The sequence below is a fragment of the Orycteropus afer genome, unplaced genomic scaffold (assembly GCF_000298275.1).
Source record: "Orycteropus afer afer isolate SDZICR_OR568_19922 unplaced genomic scaffold, OryAfe1.0 scaffold00115, whole genome shotgun sequence".
Taxonomy (NCBI): Eukaryota; Metazoa; Chordata; class Mammalia; order Tubulidentata; family Orycteropodidae; genus Orycteropus; species Orycteropus afer.
In genome coordinates this window covers 2,469,676-2,475,889 of record NW_006921702.1, presented here as the reverse complement: position 1 = coordinate 2,475,889, position 6,214 = coordinate 2,469,676, and positions in this window count along the sequence as shown.

Here is a 6,214-nt window from a genome sequence, read left to right as displayed (position 1 = left end):
CAAGCATAACACTAATACCAAAACCAGGGAAAGACCCCACAAAGAAAAATCCTGGCCCTGATGGCTTCACTGGAGAATTTTACCAAATATTCAGGGAAAAGTTGACACCTATACTATTCAAGATATTCCAGAACATGGAAAAGGATGGAATACTCCCAAACTCATTTTATAAAGCAAGCATAACACTAATTCCAAAATCTGAGAAAGATACTACTAACAAGGAGAACTATAGACAAATATCCCTCATGAAGATAGACGCAAATATCTTTAACAAAATCATAGCCAACAGAATCCAACAACATATCAAAAAAACAATGCACCCTGACAAAGTGGGATTCATACCAGGTATGCAAGAGTGGTTCAACATCAGAAAAGCAATCAATGTAATCCATCACAGAAAAAAAAAAAAAAGAAAAGAAAAGAACCATATGATTATATCAGTTGACACAGAAAAGGATTTGATAAAATCCAACACCCGTTCCTGTTCAGAACTCTCAGCAAAATAGGAACAGAAGGGAAATTCCTCAACACAATAAAAGCCATGTATGCAAAGCCAATAATCAACATCATTATTAATGGAGAAAGACTCAAGGCATTCCCCTTATGGACGGGAACCAGACAGGGATGCCTTCAATCACCACTTCTATTTAACATAGTATTGGAGTCCTGGCCAGGACAATATGGCAAGAAAGAGAAATAAATGACATACAATTTGGCAAAGAGAAAGTAAAACTATCTTTATTTGCAGATGATATGATCTTGTATGTAGAAAACCCAAGATATTCAATCAAAAAACTACTGGAACTAATTGAGTTTTTCAACAAAGTGACAGGATAAAAGGTCAACAAACAAAAATCAATTGGATTCCTCTACACCAACAAAGAATCCCTTGATAAAGAAATAAGGGGAACAATATCATTTACAGTAGCTACTAAAAAGATAAAATATCTAGGAATAAACCTTAACAGAGACACAAAAGACCTATACAAAGAAAACTATAAAACACTACTACAAGAGACCACAAGGGCACTACAGGAACAGAAGAACTTGCCTTGTTCATGGATAGGTAGACTGAATATTGAGAAAATGTCACTACTACCTAAAGCAATCTGCACATTTAATGCAATCCTGATCCAGATACCAACAAAAATTTTTAAGGACATGGAAAAACTAATTACTAACTTCATATGGAAAGGAAAGAGACCTCGGAAAAACAGAGCACTTCTGAAGAAGAAGAACAAAGTGGGAGTTCTCACACTCCCGGATCTTAAAACCTACTATACAACCACAGTAGTCAAAACAGCATGGTATTGGTACAATGATAGAAAGATAGAGCAATGGAACAGAATTGAAAGTCCAGAAATAGACCCATACATCTATGGACACCTGATCTTTGAGAAAGGTCCAAAACCCATTAAATGGGGAATACACAGCCTCTTTAACAAATGGTGCTGGCAAAACTGGATACCCACTGGCAAATGAAAGAAGACCCATACCTCACCCCACACACAAAAACAAACTCAAGCTGGATTAAAGACTTAAATGTAAAACCCAAAACTATAAAATTCATCATAGATAAAATAGGGGCAAATCTAGAAGCTCTAATTTATGGCATAAATAGACTATCAAGGGTAACCCAGCATGCACAAGAGGTAGAAGAGAAGCTAGATGACTGGGACCTTTTAAAAATTAAATACTTATGAACATTGAAAGATTTTGTCAAAAGGATAAAAAGAGATCCTACAGATTGGGAGAAAATATTTGCCTATGACGTATCTGATAAAGGACTTATCTCCAATATCTATGGAAAACATCAACACCTCAACAACAAATGTCAAACGACACAATTCAAAAATGGTCAAAAGACTTGAACAGACACTCCACTAATGATGGTATGCTGGTGGCCAACAAACACATGAGGAATTGCTTGTGATCATTAGTCATTAGAGTGATGCAAATAAAAACAATGATGAGATATCATTTCACCCCAGCAATAATAGTAAAGTTCAACAGGACAGAAAATAACAAATGCTGGTAAGGTCCTGGAGAGATTGGAACTTTTGTGCACTGCTGGTGGGATTGTAAAATGGTACAACCATTGTGGCATATGGTATGGCATTTCCTTAAAAAACTGAAAATGGAAATACCATTTGACCCAGCAATTACATTACTAGGAATGTATCATTAAGAGGTGAGAGGCAGTGCATGAACAGACATATGGAGCTCTGGTGGCGTAGTGCCTAAGGCACTTGACTGCTAACCAGAAGGCTGGTGGTTCAAACCCACCAACCACTCTTCGGAAGGAAGGTTGGGCAATCTACTTCCATAGTGATACTGCCTCGGAAACCCAAGGAGGGGTTGCTATGAGTCGGGTTTGACTCAATTGCACATAACAACAACAACATGTTCATCGCAGCACAATTCACTATGGCAAAGAGATGGAAACAACCTAAATGCCCGTCAATAGATGAATGGATAAATAAATTATAGTACATTCACACAACGGAATACTATGCTATATTAAAGAACAATGAGGGATACATAAATCATCTCACAATGTGTATGAGCCTGGAAGACATTATGCTGAGTTAAATAAGTCAATTGCAGAAGGACAAATACTGTATGAGCCCATTACAGTAAAAAGACAAAGAAAGGTTTGTTTGGGAAAGGGAACTCACTTTATTGGTTACAGGAGGAGAAAAGGGGGGGGGATTAATTTTGGGCTAGTTGGGGGCCACACGCTGATGTGGGAAAGGGGAGGGATGTGTGGAAAGAGTCTGTGACCATCATGATAACATTAGGAAAAGGGAGGAAACTGATTTGTGCACATATGAGATAGACGACAGATATTAACACCAACCAGTGTGTCCAAAATACTGCATTACCATTAACACCAAACACCAGGCTACAGATAAGCACATAAACATCATAGAGGATCAGATGAGGATCAGTAAACAGGAGTATACTCTAGACTAAGGATAGATTCAGCTCAGGCTAATCTTGCACAGATACCAGTGACACAAAATATCTGTGATCCTTATAGAAACAAAAGAAGACAGAACATAGAGTGATCCCTCACAGACACAACATTGTGGGAGAGAGATCCAATGGATCTACCATCTCAGAACCACAGTACTGGAGGACATGAGACTCAATTGGCACAACAAAATACATAAAAGCCTTCTTCCTCATCCTACGTTGGTGAGTAGCTATTGGGATCTTAAAAGCTTTCAAGCAGTTATCTAAGATGCAGTTAATGATCTCCTATCATCGGGAGGGAAGAAGAATGCAAAAAAAACAAAGGCATTTGGAAGCAATCAGCCCTAGGACACAATGGCCCTCGAGACCAGAACTAGATGGTGCCTCGTTACCTATGCCAACCACTCAGGAAAGGATCAAATCTGGAGATCCTGGATAGAGTGGGAAGAAAATGTGGAACAAAATCCAAAAACTCAATAATGACCAGAATTACTGGACTATTGGATTCTAGTGAGACCCCCAATACTATGGCCCTGGGATACATTCTGGGCCTGGAATAAAGTTCACTCCCAGTGACAATAGTAAAGAAGATGCAGACCACTATACCCAGGGTGACACACCCACATACTCTATGGAAATGCATCCCTTGCAGCAATTGACCATGGGGCATCAGAGGGACAACATTCACATAGAGGAAATTCAGGACACACAGCAGTGCATAACTATGAGGGGCAAGGGAGGAAGATTACTGGGGATGGAGGGGAGGAGACTGGGTTAGGATTGGACATGGCAAATGAGAGTGAAACTAAATGTACACATAATGTTGAATGTAAAACAAACTCTTAAAAAAAACTGTTTAAAAATAACAAGATTACAAATAAATAAATAACAGCCAATAGGGAAGAACATGCTCAGCATTTTTCTGGCTCAAGGAACTGCAGGGGGAAAAAAAAAAAAAAAATCAAGCCCCTAGTTGCAATATTGAAAGATTCTATGGACAAAAAGTTGAATGATGCAAGAAGCCTTGAAAGAAGATGCAAGAAATACACAGTCATTTTGCCAAAAAGAATTGGTTGACATTCAACCAATTCAGGAGGGAGAATATGAACAAGAACCAAAAATAATAAAGGAAGAAGTCCAAGCTGACCTAAGAGTATTAGTGAAAAACAAGACTCCAGGAATTAACGGAATACCAAATGAGATGTTTCAACAAATGGATGCAATGTGGAAAGCACTCATTTGTCTATGCCAAAAAATAGTTAGCAACTGGAAGAGATCTATATTCCAAAGAAAGATGATCCAACTGAATGTGGAAATTACTGAATAATATCAATATTACATGCAAGTAAAATTATGCTGAATATGATTAAAAAATGGTGGCAGTATTATATTGACAGGTTACTACTAGTAATTCAAGCCAGATTCACAAGAGGAAGTGTGGAACAAAAGATTTCATTACTGATGTCAAATGGATCTTGGCTGAACACAAATAATACCAGAAAGAGGTTTACCTATGTATTATTATTATGAAAAGGCCTTTGATTGTGTGGATCATAACGAATTATGGATAACATTTCAAAGAATCATAATTCCAGAGCACTTAATTGTGCTCATATGGAAACTGTACATAAACTAGGAGTCAGTTGTTTGAACAAAAGAAGGTATTGTGTGGTTTATAATCAGAAATGTTGTGCCAGAGTTATATCCTTTCACCATACTTATTCAATATGCATGCTGAGCAAATAATCCAAGAAACTGGACTCTGTGAAGAACACAGAATGAGAATTGATCATTAATAACCTGTGCTATGCAGATGCTGCAACCTTGCTTGCTGTAAATGAGGAGTATTTGAAGCACTTACTGATGAAGATCAAAGATGACCGCCATCATTATGGATTACACCTCAATTCAAGACAACAAAAATCCTCACAACTGGACCAATAACCAAAGTCATAATAAAGAGAGAATATTTCATAGTTGTCAAGAATTTCATTTTGCTTGGATCCACAATCAACACCCATAGAAGCAACAGTCAAGAAATCAGATGACATTGCATTGGGAAAATCTGCTGCCAACAACCTCTTGAAATACTTTTAACTTCTTTTAAACACTTGAACGTGTTTAAAAACAAAGATGTCATCTTGAGGACTAATTTGCTCCTGGACAAGGCATGGTATTTTTAATTGTCTTATATACATGCAAGAGCTGGAAAATGAATAAGGAAAATCAAAGAAGAATTGATGCCTCTGTATTATGGTGTTGGTGAAGAATATTTAATATACCATGGACTGCCAGAAGAACAAAAATTCTTTCCTGCAAGAAGTACAGCTAGAATGCTCCATAAAAGCAAAGATGACAAGATTTCATCTCATGTATTTTGCACAAGGTATTAGGATAGACCAGTATCTGGAGAAGGACATCATGCATGGTAAAGGGTCATAGAAAAAGAAGAAGACCCTCAACAAGGTGGTTTGTAACAGTAGCTTCAATAATGGGCTCAAACATGACAACAGTTAGGAGGAGGGCACAGGATCAGGCAGTGTTCTGTTCTGTTGTACATGGGGTCATTATGAGGCAAAACCAACTTGACTGCACCTAACAAAAATAACAATACAACAAGAATAGAAGCAAGTTATCTAAGTTTTGGCTGTGATGGCTAAGTGTTAACTTGTCTAGCTATGATTCATGGTGTTTGGCCAGTTCAGTAACTGGCTGCTCTTCCATAATGTAAAGTAAGGTATGGTGTGGTAAATTAAGGTAAGGTAAGGTAAGGTAAGGTAAAGTAATCACCATGATGTGCTCTACTGTGATAAACTAATTATTTGAAAGGGGTATTTCCTTGGGGGATGTGATCTGACTCCAGAATATAAATAGATATTCTGGCAGAGCTTGCTCTCTCTAGGATCTGAACTCTTCTTGACATCTGACCTCCAGATCTTGGGATGTAAACCTGCAGAATTCTTTGGCCTGCTGCCTGACCAGCAGATTTTTTATTCATTTATGCAAATTCACATATGGAGCTCTGGTAAAATAGTGCCTAAGGCACTTGACTGCTAACCAGAAGGCTGGCAGTTTAAACCCACCAGCCACTTCTTGGAAGAAAGGTTGGACAATCTACTTTCATAGTGATGTTGCCTCGAAAACCCAAGGAGGGGTCGCTATGAGTCAGGTCTGACTCGACAGCACATAACAACAACAACAGCATAAATATATATATATATGTTGTTGTTGTTAT